Consider the following 14,432-nt stretch of genomic DNA (forward strand, 5'->3'; position numbering starts at 1 on the left):
CCCTTACCAGGATACTAACTCATAACTCCTTATGCTTCAAATCAGCTCTGATTTCATGCAAGGTACACAGCCAAGTCAAGCAATACACTTCTGTCATGTAACTTAAAAATCAGTATTTATCAACAAGGTTACCGTAGGTTAATAGGTATAAAGAACCCATTACAAATATCTTGTTCTATATCCTTTTGACTTGCATTAAGGATTTGTGACTTCACTATCAGCTGAGCTCAATCATGATAAGTGGAATGAAAATTGTGCCAGCTAATCTTAAAATGGAACTTTCAGACAACAAAGTAAAAACTACATTTGCTTTGATCTTTGATGGGCTGAGAGATAGTGAGATTTCTTTGCTCTCAATACAGCTGTTGTTGTGGGAAAGCAAGGATGTGTGTGTCCAATGTGCCTATCTTCCAAAATAAAATATATAAATATTTCCCTTTCATCTGTCCCTCATGATAGGGTTATGCTATGGATGCCATAGAATCACTGAAGCAAGTTGTCAATGATGTTTGAAATGAAACACTCCTGCCCAGTGCACCGAGGGAATACAAACAGCAATCTGTCTAATCATGGCTGTTCAGTGATATTTGCTGTAATATTCTACCCAGACAACCAGAAAAGGCCAAACAAAAAGGCCTCCTTCAAAAGAAGAAAACTGAACACTGTGCCATTTTAGGAGCAGCTCCTATACAGATCATTATGAACCTGTCTCGCCTTTGTATTGTACCTTATGCTGTCACATACAGCCACCCACATCAGAAACAGCAGCATTTTACACCCAGCTTTGCACAATGCAAATGACTACACACAGGGCAAGGCAATGGAAAATCTCCCCTCATGTCCCAATTCCTGCACTCAGTGCAGAAATGAAGGTGGCAGGAGATGTGAGCCACTTTGGAACCACCATATTCTGGACCCCGCCAAGATCCTGCCTAGTTTAACTCCTAATCAAAGTCTCATAAGGAGCCAAGAGAAGGAGAATAGAAGAGGCAATTAATACCCAGATTGCAGCAGTGATCTGGCGATACCCTCTCTCCACCCCGTCCCACTTCTTTCCCTTCCCAACTTCACCCTAAGGAGGGATTGGGAGGAAGAGGACCGGTGGGTGGGGGGGTGTCATTTCTGCCCCCCTTTATGCCAACAGAGCACCATAAAGGAGCTGGAGGAGTGGAAAATGTCTTTTTTTGGAGGTTTCTCTCTTTATCTTCTTCTCCTCATTTCAGGTACTTCACCCACTGCTACCAGGTCACTAGCTCTTTGGAGGCAAGATCTTTCATTTCATCCACAGAAATTGCCAGATCAGAACTTAAAAGAAAAAAAGAAAAAAGGTCAGGTACCATGGACCCAATCCTGGGCCCTTTGCCTTCAATGGGAACAGGATTAGTTTCCATACGGTACAGCTGGCACAGCCCTATTCGCCTCACGGATGCTTTCCCCAAACAGACACCCTGGAACAGAAGGATCTGCTAAACTGAACTTTTAGTTACAAGCATGTCTGAGAGCACAGTTTGTAACTGCAGCCCACAGAGCTCCCACGCAAACCACCTATTTGTTCAGAGTTTAACTGATAAACAAACATCAAGTTTGTTTGTTTTTTTAATCATTTCTCTGCGCCAGCAATTGAAAAATCTTGGAACATAAGAGTTAGCAGCTATTGGGAAGGGAAAAGGGCAGCTTTGTATGCTTTAAATAGTTTTTCCATTGGCCTTTATGCAATAACATGCACATTAGAGATAAGTGATTCCTTATCCAAAGCATGAGGCTATCCCGAAAACACATTTTATTAACTATTATATTTCCATCAATCTGGGGAGAAGGGAAGTGTGAGGGGTGGGGAAATCAGCTCAAATAATTCCAGTACTGCATTGATTAATGGATCTAGATGTGGTTTTATTTTTCTTCCTGCCTTATGATATAATGATCAGTTTCATGTCAAGATGGAAGGTAACATGGGTCAAACCTTGAAGAACTGAAAGCATCAAATCTGTGTTAGACAGGGGAACGAGCTTTTCCTAAACTGTAATAAGAGGCCACAAAACGGAATGATGTAGTAACTGTCTTCTTTGCACTATGGTTACTTATGGCTAATCATGATTCTAATTATATATAGGGTCTTTCATTTAGAAGCATTCCAGAATGCCTTGCAAAAACTTTACCAAGATATTTGCAAGTAGTGTTAAGAATCACTAGTGAAGTGCAACTACCTCTACAGCAAACCAAAGCAGCTATTAACAGTGTCCAGCTGTTGTGTCTTTACTCTCCTCACAGCACTGATAATATTAGGAAACCACATGGGCACAGGTGGGTTCTAAATAACGAAGCTCACTGACTACATACAATCGTACAAGGTCCACATCTCTCTCTATATACACACACTGTCTATCTGTTAAGATCTGGTGATTTCTACAATAAAAGACTGGGAGGTCCACTAGAGGACTCCCAAACTATCTAAAGGGCTCCCAATTCCTATACAACAGCAAAACTATCAAAAACTTGAGAACAGGAGATATTGTCTATCTTATTCCTCATGAGACTACAAGGGGAATGTTAAGTAGGCAGGATAGATTTACCCACACTGGAATTTTATCAGGTTAACATTGAGGTTGTGAGACAACAGTGAGTGATTCCTTCCCCTCCTCCCCCTGTTTTTTAACCATTTCATTTTTAGCCAAATTTGGAGTTTCCTCACTTTGACAAAATGGTTATTTTACATTCACGTGACACATTCTTTCATTTCCAGTATGTTACTTTCACTCAAACTGGTCCACCAATTTTTTTAAAAGAAATTAACTATATTTAGATAATTTAGCAAGCAAAATAGGATCATTTTTAAATTCACGATGAAATACAAAAAAAAAACAAAAAACCCTTACTTCTTGAATGTTTGCCACTCGTTATAAACAGTCCCAAAAGTGACAGTGAGTTTTTTGCTTGTTTGATTTTTAAACAGCCACCAGTGTTCAACATTGCAATATTACATCTCATCCAATGGATGACACAGCCAGCCATGCAGTGTGCCATAATGCCACGCTGGGAGAATGATTCAGTACTGACTCAAAGAGAAAAATCATTGAACATATAAAAAGAATGCAGTTTTTCATAAGAAAAAAAAAGATGGTCTGAAAATAACAAGTAGGAAAAAGGTGTAAATATCAATGGACTCAGAAAGATCACATATAGCCAGTCAAATATTCTTTAACAGAATTTAAAACATCAATAAATTCAGTCCTGTCCCTCTCAAATGCCAGTAGAACATAAGCAGCTTGAGTAAAGATTCTGAACATTGTTTGTATCCTAACTTTGATTCATACACAGCTGATTGAAAATAATACTTGCTTTTGCGACTCTCAACATATGAATATATTTTAAGCTGAAATGCCTAGCTTTTTGTTTTTTTAATGTTTGAAAATTATTTTTTAAGTATCCAAGATAAACACACAAGTTTTCTCTACTTTCTGTCTATAAATTGCTTCTCTGGTGCTGGGACTCAGAAAATGACTGTAAACAGCCAGACAAATGAAGTCAGAAATCAACAATGCACAGAGAGGGATATATAAGAAAGCCATTACATGGCAGAAGGTAACAAGAGACCTCGGCATTTTTATCAAACAGAGTTTGACTAATGGAACTTTGAAATAGGGCAAAATAGGAGGGGAAGCAGGGGAAGGCTAACCACCAATGCAGATGATAAAAAGAACCTTCACTGAAGATGATTACACAGCAGTAGTTCAGACACCACTCTGAGCTCAGGGCCCCTGCAAAATGTCTAAATCAATGTACACTTTGTAATAGGTGATTTGGTGAAGCACAAGTGTAAAAACAAATTAAGAGAAACCATTGTATTGTCCTCTTAGTCACACAATGCAACCTGGTTTTAATCTCACCTCTAGGTACAGATAAGATTTACGAAAATCAAATGACGTGGTGTTTTTTATATTGTTGCTGGCAATCATGGAAGTAACAATATCCTAATATTTCAGAGTCTTCAGTATGCTGGGTCTCATTGGCAGAGATGATAGTGAAGCAGAAAGGAGTGATGCACAGAATGAATTTTTAACACGTGCAGGCAGTTTAAACTGATAAACACTTAGCTTACATAGGCCCAGATTGAGCAAGCACTTAAACTCAGTTAAGTGTTTTATTAAATTGGGACAGGGCCCAACTTCAATGGATACAGGGTACAAGTGGTTGTCATCTTTTACAGGGCCTAATCCTGAGAAGTTTTAAGCACCCAGGGACTAAAGTCTACTGAAACAATCTACTAAGCAGTTTTGTTCCTCTTCAAGACCCTGTCCCCGCATCCCCAATGTTGGCCTCTTTTCGGTGACAATTGTTGCCTGTAAAACACCTAGATTGCCTTTAGCTTTTTTCTTTTCTTCCTTCACATAGTCCTTCCTGCTTACTGGACCGGATGCATCAATGAGATAATGACAAGAATGTTCTTTGGTTTTAAAGCTGAATGAGTAAACAACATTCCTATTTATTATTTATCTGCTTTCAAATCCTCATAAATACCTCCAGTGATAATTTATTTCTAGGTAACCATCACGCACAAAATGGACTGTACATAATAGCACAATTCAATATTTATGAAGTGATACTTTTCTGTGAACATATAGAGACTCAGTAATTACAACTAGAGCTATGCTTTAAAATTCCATAGTGGAAACAAACTGAATAGAAATAATGTTGCTTTGTTAGAACTTAAAGTTATCCTGCCAGCTGAAAACACTGTAATTAAAATAAATGCATAAATAAACACAACAGATGTAGTTATCTTGTCACCTGCATGCTGCCAGCTGGGATTCATAAAGTCGCCTGGAATGAATTCTGCAGAGGAGGTCTTTCCACGAAGAAAGCTCTGACACTGCCTCTTTGCCATGTTCAGCTCTATGAACCAACAGCAACAGTGCCCCAAGTTGACTTGGGATGGGAAAGAGGCAGCTTCTCCAACAGCCAGGTCCCAAGCTACCAAAGGCTATAGAGATGGTCATCAACATCTTCAATTGCACTAAAAATTGAATAGACAGCCAAGGCAGAGCATGAAGCACTGGCGATTGATGCTCATATCGGCTCACCCCATTGTAGAGGTAGGCAATAGCATTCTTGATGAGGTTCAAAGGTCGCCCTACACAGAGTTCATTGCCATTACCCATGCGTGAGGTGACAAATGCAGGAACAACTGTCAGACCTTTCAGCTGATCAGACCCTGAAGACAACATTTCGAGTGTTTTGAGCTATTTGACTCCTCGTTTCACCTACTGCTTTAATAATACATCAATTAAGGGGTTAATGTTCACAGCAGTGTCTGGAAAAGGTTGGAGGATTCAGTATTCAACATTTAAGACCTCCTGACCCTTATGAAAAGGAGAATGATCTCCTATGCAAAATGGGGTACTTTAAAAAAAACATCCTACAAACTTCCATAGCAGACAGAATTCTATATTACATTCTTTAGGGTGGTTTAAACATTTGATAGAAAAGCTACCTCTTTACTCTAAAAACCTATAGAATTTAATAATTTCTATGGAATTATTGTTTTCATAACTCCAATTCATAGATAAGGCTAGAAGGAACCATTGTGATCTTGTCTGATCTGCATAACACAGGGCACAGGACCTCCCTGAGTTAATTCCTGTTTGAACTGCAGCCTATCTTTTAGAAAAACATCCAATTTTAATTTAAACATTTCCAGTGATGGAGAGTCTACCACAACCCTTGGTAGGGTGTTCCAATGGTCAATTAGCCTCATGGTTAAAAATGTTGTTTCTGAATTTTTCTAGCTTCAACTTTCAACCATTTTATCTTGTTAAATCTTTGTCTGCTAGGCTGAAAAGCCACCTACTGCATTATCAAACCTGTAGGCAGTTATGGGGTGATTTGATCATTGTCTATAACCTTCTCTCTATTAAGCTATGCACATTGATTGACTCAAGGAGCTCACTCTCTGAACTCTCTCCAATTTATCAACATCCTTCTTGAATTGTTGACACCAGCACTAGACACAGTATAACAGCAACGGTTGCACCAGTGCCAAATACAGAGGTAGAATAACCTCCCTATTTCTATTTGATATATCCTTGTTTACACATCCAAGGATCGTGTTAACCCTTTTGGCCACAGCATCTCACTGGGAGCTCATGTTCAGCTGACTATCCACCATGACCCCCAAGTCCTTTTCAGATTCACTACCCCCCAGGAAAAAGTATCCTGCCCTGTAAGTTCAATTCAGTTCTATGGGGCTTTTTCATAAGGGATCATTTAATAAGTTTAAAGTCATCTGTGACACCTGAGTAAAACGAGGGATGGTAGCCGAATCAACCTAATTTTGACTGCATTAGCTGATAAGGTCAGTGTAAGTTAGCAAAATAATGATAATTTGCAGATGAAAGGGGGAAAAAAACCAAAAACAACAGGAAAAGTTCAATGAATAATGGCACTGTATAACTGCAGTGATAAATAGCTAAGTGTTTTGAATAAAGACATCACCAAATTGCACGAATAAAATCTTTATATTTGAATATGATGCCAGTTCAGTTCTACCATGGTGTTTCTTGCTCCCATCACTCGCTGTCACACCAAATCAGGGTATCATCAAAATTATTTCAGACCAATCTTAAATCTTATGTAAAGCTTGGTGGTCTGACTGCATTTTATTAAAGTGTTGGATAAAAAAAGGCATAGGAAGAGGTTCAAGCTACTCTTCCAATTGACAAGTGATGTTAATCAGTGCTTAACATTTAAATGTGTTTTTTAAATAAACAGATGAGAGGAAGCTATCAAAAGTAAACATTAAGCTTGTGTGTGTGAAAACATGGCACGAGGAGAGAGGTGGACACTGAATGAGTTAGCAACTGCTTCATGTTGCATGAAGTTCAGATCATTTTGGAGTATGTCTAGTGTTGGGGAACAATTAAATACCCAGGCTCTAAACTGAATGAAGCACCTTAACATGCAACAGGAAAAATTACTGACCAGGGTTTTTAATGATTTACAAGCATAGTGCTAAACTTTGAGCAAAAAAGTCCTCTGGAAATCCATGTTTGGAAAAGATAAGAATATGCTGCTGACACTGGGGATATTGGGGCACATTGTTCACGTTGACATGACATGAAAATAGATATAGACAGCAAAAGTTATGTCAGTTGAAGCTTTCACATGTGTAATGTATGGGTTATGTAAGAGATCATCCTTAATGTTTATTGGAAGAAAGCAAATGAATACATAATGAAGAAAGATACAAAAAGCCCAAGTGAACAAGTACCCAAGTTGGAAATACCAGACCAAAGCCTGAGACAACAATCATGAAGTGGAGAGCTTCCCAATACCCCAGAACATAGTAACTTGGCCCCATGCCTGTTCTCTCTTATCTGTTCATTCATATATATAAAATCAGAAACTAAGTGACAACGATTGTCTGAAAATTTAATTGGGTGGACTCATGCCTCAGTTTCCCACTTTACACTACACTGCAATTGGAGGGCAGTTTTCCAGTTGCAGATGCTCTGCCTATAGCTCTTCTACTATTTCAGGCATTTGGAGCAGTTGTGTAAATTAAATGGAAATCTAAAAAAGTGTGTTCTCATTTCTGGAGAAAGGCCAAAACCAGAAACTTCAATCTGAAACCTTCTGAATGCCAGAGGAATTTCTATGCAAAACCTTGGTGCCAAACCACCCTGCTGATTTAGTTCCACAGTGGAGCCAAAAACACAAGAGACACTGGAAACCTCATTAAAACACTGGACCTCAAAGAGTTGGATTCCATTTAGGGCTGAACTTTTGTGGAAAAGGTTCATGAGATTTTGATGTAATTGAATCTGAACTCTGCTTCAGCCTCAAATCCCAAGCAAAGTTAGTGTGGATATGGGTCCAAACATCCCTTATTCTCAGAACATCATCTCATCATATACGCTCAATCACTCCATAACCCAACCTAATCGAGTAGCACGAGCTGTGGTCCTCTCACCTCTGCCTGTGCAGACCAGTAGCTTCAGAGGGGCCCTTTATGCTCTCACAACCTGGCAGTGATATTACTGCTGATAAGATACCAGCCTTAGTGCATAATTACACTGACATCTGTTTTTTTACCATGTATAGCTGTATCCTCCCACAGTTAATACCCCACACTGACTCTGAACAAGAAGGCTTCTATCAAAATTTGGTAAGACATCGAGATACCATGGTGAAGGTGACCCAAAACCCAGCAGCAAAAAAACTGATATAGAATAAAATAAAGATGACTTACAGGGTGGAATATATGCCCTTAGAAAGTGCACTAGAATCATACAGTAGACAAAAAGGGAATATTAGGAGACCATTACGTGACCCACTGCAGTCCTCTGAGGGATTGGCTCTCTTCCCTCTCCCTCCAAGCTCATTATTACAGCACTAAAACCATCCTCTCTCATAGTCATTTGTGCAAGAAAAATGGCAGTGCCCCACTCTGTAGTCACTCAGTGTTAAAACCTAGGACTTCTACAACTCTCTCTGACTGGATGTAATATGCCAGCTATTAGTAAGAGAAACGAATTGGGAAATAGCTATAATAAGCACATGACAAAAAATAAAATATAAAAAGGAGATTCCCTCCAAAAGGAAGGGCAACCATAGCACAGTATTTCTGTTCCTTAAAGCCTTCTGCAAAAAGCATAGTGTGAGCCGCTGCAATTCCTTTATGTGGTTTTCTTGCATGACAGGCAGTGGTAGAAAAAAAAACCTCCAAAAGTTCATAGTTTGGATCAATATACCCAAATCCAGTACTGCCATCCCTGACACCCAACTCCCACCCCCTATCTTCGGCCCTCACGGATGCCACTGAGATTCCTCCAAGCACTGGAACAGGAATTGCAATGCTCTTGCCCTAAACCAAGTGCCAAAGCTATTACCTCTCTCTGCCATCTGCCATGTTTGGGGCCCATTTCTGCTTGGATTTCCCTTGACTCCCATGGGGTTGTTGGAAGTATTGGTCTTTGTAACCCTCTAGTGGTTGGGCCACAGAGGATTTAGGTGTCTTCTAATGCCATCTTGCTAAGGGAGATGGTCCTTTGGCTTAGGCTTTGTGGGGAGTCATGTTTTAGGATCCAGAGCGCACAGGTTCAACCTCAAGCAGGGTTAATTACAGCTGCATTTTCAAGTAGTGACAGGGGTGGAGATGGGTGATGGAAGAAAAGTCCTGAGACTGGGATTAGCAAAAGGAGAGTGAAGATGTACGGAGTACAGAGTCAAAAAGGCCATTCCAGTTACAAGGGGGAGGCACACAAGCAGGTACAGCGCCAGGCTGAAGAAGCAAAGGGAAATTAATTGGAAGAGCAAAGGGGCCTGGAGAGAAGGAGGGAGCAATCACACAGCCCAGACATAAAAAGACAGAAAGGCTTCAGGAGTGCATGTGTCTAAAATTAACTTCACATTTCTCAAAGCTAACAATGAATGAATCCCGCTTCCATATAGTAAATGCCAAGTGTTCAGATGGAGCCTTACCCAAAGGTTCGATGCTGCATTGAACCACCATGTCCAAGTGTTTGGCTCTGCCATTCTCATGGATGTTTGAGCTCTTGAAGCTATCAGAGACACTAAGAGTCAGCAGGTGCAGCACTTAAACCCGCTGTTCATTACAGAGGCCCTTAAAAGCTTCCAGTAACTGGCATCTGGTTGCCATAACAACCATAAGAAAGGCCCATAAATAGAACATCTTCAACCAGCAGGAAATCATGTCAGCAGAGAAGGTTTAAGAACCAGCTTGTCTTAAGGTGCATGCTCCTTAAAAAAAGATATTCATATCCAGCCTAGCACAAGTGCAACATTGCCACAGCCATCTATGACTGTATTACTGTCATTACATTGCATATTATGGCTACTCTGAACTTTGTAGCAACAGTAGGGAGAGTATTCCTCCTTCCCCCAGACTACTGGGCCCTAATATTTCAACTAAAAGAAGAAACGGTCCTTAGTATAGAGCCTAATGAGCCATATAAGCCATTCTAACTCCATCCAATAGAGAGCAGGCATGGAAACACTTCTTATCCAAAAATGCATTTCCCCTTTGTTTCCTACTGCACAGGGGGATGTAGCAGGAGGAGAGTCCCATTTATTTGTAAACCAAACCAAAACACTCAGATTTTTTTTTTTTAAAAAAAAGGGCAATCACTCAGATGAGAAAGCAGCAAGAGATTCCCAAGAGTCAAAGCTTTCCTTATGGTACATCCAGCTTCCAGGTGGGAAGAACTGTTCTTTGTAAGAATGGAGTGAAAGGAAGGGGAGACCTCTCCCAGCTTCCCTTCAGGAGGTCTCAATGAAGATTAGGATGTTCAACTTGTTTTTTCTGACATCTCTGCTTTATAGCCAAAGAGAGGCTCTTATTTATGTGACTGCTTTTTTTATTATTAATTATCATTATTATTAATTTGGTTGTCACAGAAGCAAGACATCTTTACACAACACCTCTTATGGTAATCACAAGCATAACTGTTGCATCCAGCCATTAGCATGAGAATCCCCTGAAGGAGGCAAATACTGGATGTGAGGCAATTGCACTTTAAAATACTTACCAAATACAGACTCCAAGGAAAAACTGCTGAGCTTGAATTAATATGCAAACTAGATACCATTAACTTGGGTTTGAATAGAGACTGGGAGTGGCTGGGTCATTACACATATTGAATCTATTTCCCTATGGTAAGTATTCTCACGCCTTCTTGTCAACTGTCTAAATGAGCCATCTTGATTATCACTACAAACAGTTTTTTTTCCTCCTGCTGATAATAGCTCATCTTAATTAATTAGCCTCTAACAGTTTGTATGGCAACTTCCACCTTCTCTCTATGTATATTGTGACAAAGCTCTGTCCTTGCCTCCATGGGTCCTGCGTTTCCTGGCGTATTTCGCTAGCCTCAGAGGCTCACTGTGACCCTCCACGTAACCCTTCTTTCTCTAGAGAAAAGGGTCACAGTCTACTGAGCTATTTTCATCATAAGCCAGCAAGGGAGGTGAGGAGAAGTTATCCTTCCTTGCACAGTCTCTGTTGTCTCCCAGTCTCAGTGATTAAACAGGGGGCAAAGGTGGGAGGGGAAAGCCCGGGCCCACCCTCTACTCCGGGCTCCTGCCCAGGGACCCCAATAGTATCAGCTATGGTAGCTGACCTTTTAGAAACATGACATGTACAATTCCCTGGGCTACTTCCCCCCACAGCAGCCCTCACTTCCTCAAGCTCCACTTCACCCTTACTTCAGGGCTTCCTTCCTTGTGCCTGATATGGTGTGTACTACTCAGCCTCTCCAACAGCACAACTTCCTTCTACAGCTCCTGACATGCACCCCCACCTGACTGGGTGGGAGGCTTTTAACTAGTTTCAGCCAGCCCCTGATTGGCTTCAGGTGTCCCAATCAACCTAGCATTCTCCCTGCCTTCTGGAAAGTTCTTAATTGGCACCAGGTGTCTTAACTGACCTGTAGCAGCTTCCATTTCACTTAACCTGGTACCAGGGATTTGTTTAGCCTGGAGCTAATATATCTTATCTCCCACTACTTTTCTATAGCCATCTGGCCTTGCCCCATCACAATATATATATATCTTCTTACTATATGTTCCATTCTATGCATCCGATGAAGTGGGCTGTAGCCCACGAAAGCTTATGCTTTAATAAATTTATTAGTCTCTAAGGTGCCACAAGTACTCCTGTTCTTTTTACTAATGTAAAGGCTGGTCTGAGATCCTTGCAAACGCTACAGTGTACAGCCATAGATAACAGCACGCATGCTTACCATAATTTATACTGCTTCAGCTCGATTGTATTCCCTTAACTTGTATATCTGCCACCCTCCCTGCTACTGAAGGAAGAGGGCAGCAATTATTACTGAGCGTACAACTTTACAAAAATGGATGAAGTAGGCTTATGCGCAGAAAAGAGCTTTGGTATTTGGACCTGTCTGAGTTAGTAGTGAAAGAAAAAATAGCTTATTGACAGGCAGAGCAATTACATGGGCCATATTTACTGATATATTTGGATAAAGAATGCTCCGATTGCCCAGACTTCCATTCCACCTGACCTCTCTGCTTTTTCCCCTCCCTCTTCTTCCCCCCAATCCTTTCCTTCCCTTTATTGCCTATTTGTGTGTCTTTTTATTATTACTCTGAAACCTTTATTATTATTGTTACACCAACCAAACATATTAGGTCTGTGTAATATTGTCTAATTTTGTATTGCCTCTGCTTGCAGGTTGACAAAGGTGGGTAATGGCATAATTTTATTGGTTATCCTATGAAATGCATGGTATTTGGATAGATATACAAGCTGTGTATCATTTAACTTTTGTATTTTTACTGTCTGTTTCTTTGTGAAAATTAATTAAAAAAATTAATCACAAAAATATGTAATTAACTCAAAGGCACTTACCTGTGAACATAGCTCGGCTTATGGCCATTAACATCCTCCCCTTCCCAATTGCCTGTCACTCCTACTTGTTGCTGACTATAAGATCTTGATGGCAGTTTCTTTCTTTTATTAATGTATTTGTGCAGTGCCCAGCCCAATACAAATGCCCCCATCTTGCTCTCACACAGCGCTTTTCATCAGTAGCTCTAAAAGCACTTTATAGAGGAGGTCAGTATCATTATCCCCATGTTACAGGTGAGGAAATTGAAGCACAAAGAGAGGAAGTGGCTTGCACAAAGTCACCTGGCAGACCAGTGGCAGAGTTCGGAATAGAACCCAAGTCACCTGGGTCTCCATACTGTGCTCAATCCACTAAGCCAAAGACTGCCAATAAAGCCCTGATAATAACTGGGGCTTTGGGGCACTATCAGAATACAATAATTAGTAACAGTCATCTTCTCTGGACTCAGTGGAGATACACATTCACATCAAGATATTTAGAAAGTAAACTTCCCAAAAGTATAGACCTACTTTTTCTCAGGCTCTCACAGCTGTGTTTTGATCCTGCTGTACGTTGAGTAAACTTCAAGATGTACAACACGATGCATTCTCCACTGCCATTAACTGGATCCTCTAATTACATTTACTTAATTAAAGATAAAACCTCCCAGCAGAGGTTCTGTAACTAAATGAATTTTTCCTTTATCTTTCCAAGGTACTCTATTTACTTGGCACCTTTGATTATATTTTTCATTCTCCATAATCCTTTTAGCCTCTGAAATCTATAGTTATTCTTTTCAAACTGTGTTCTTGCTCTCGGTGTTAGTTATTTCTGCTTCCACTTGTTCGGAAATTTGACAACAGTAAGGTCTTTTTTTAATCACATTGATTTTAAATTTTGTCATCAGCACATACAGCCATAGATAGGAACTTGCTTCTGTGTTATAAATCCAAATAAGTGTATGTAACCAACATCCTATGACTGTTCAACAGCAGGAGTTCAACTACAATAAGCTGTTTACCAGACATTCTGGACCTGATTTCAGAGCCCATAAGGAATACAAGTGCATGAGCAAAACAGGCATATCATTACGTGCCTAATTTATGTGTGCCATTCCTGGGGGTATGTGCAAATGGCTAATTTCCATACACAGATACCTTATATGTGCATGTATTAATAGCCCTTGCCAAATAGACATGCAACTGAGCATACATTTTGTTTATATAATTGCATTCATAAGCCATTTAAAAATCAGACCCTCTATATCTGGTGAGCAAACACTAATATGTTCCTAGAAAATCTGAATCCAGACAACACACACCATTCTGGCTAGCTTAAGTCTCATTGAGGCTTATGGTGAAATTTCGCCCTCATTTACACCTGTACAAACCCAGGTGAAGTCTATGGGTTGAATAGCAGAATTTGTTTCTTACATACTCAAATGATCATCATGGTGATTTTCATCCCAAGAGATCCTGAAGTGCGTTTACAAACTAAAGCTTGGTCTAAACTAGAAAGTTTTGCCAGCATATAACTGTCAGTTAGGAGTGTGAAAAAAAAATCACACCCTTGACACAGTTATGCCAGCAAAAGCCCTTGGGAAGGTACAGTTTAACAGCAAAAAATTCCTTTTGCTCATGTAACTTACTCCCTTTGGGGAACTGGTTTAAGCTATACCAACAAAAGAACTCTTGCAAGTATAAATGTCATCTCCACTGGCGGGGGTTGGGTGGGGTGTGGTAATATCTATACTGTATAGCTATACCAGTATATCTATGTTGACAAACCCTTCAGAGTATGGACAAGGCCTCATACACAGCATGGGATCACTTAATCCAGATCTGAAATGAAGCCACCTCTGGGGTGAAACTTGGCAAATGCTTAACAGCACACAGCAACACTATGCCAGAGATTATAGAAGGGGGTCGGAAGAATATTTTATCCATTGAAATTGCCTGGGGTATTTGGTCAGGACGTCAGATTAATTCTATAGCTTTTATGAAGAGTACCACAAGACCTTTAATGTCCTGAAGCGATCAAGACCTCAGTTCTAAATCTCATCCA

At 40.2% G+C, this 14,432-nt stretch overlaps 1 long non-coding RNA gene across 2 annotated transcripts in view; it reads right to left on the reverse strand.

Moving 5' to 3' along the window:
* The window catches only part of LOC311529515, a 64,865-nt gene that overhangs the window by 14,644 nt on the left and 35,789 nt on the right, over positions 1 to 14,432 (reverse strand). The window contains exon 1 of one of the 2 annotated variants that reach the window (XR_014713830.1): positions 9,478 to 9,544. The exons of the other annotated variant lie outside the window; for it this stretch is intronic. This is a non-coding gene — a long non-coding RNA (uncharacterized lncRNA). Of the gene's footprint in view, positions 1 to 9,477; positions 9,545 to 14,432 lie in introns of those variants that run through there. 2 annotated transcript variants of the gene reach the window in all.

This window comes from Lepidochelys olivacea (genome assembly GCF_965140295.1).
Source record: "Lepidochelys olivacea isolate rLepOli2 genome assembly, chromosome: 13".
NCBI classification, from domain to species: Eukaryota; Metazoa; Chordata; order Testudines; family Cheloniidae; genus Lepidochelys; species Lepidochelys olivacea.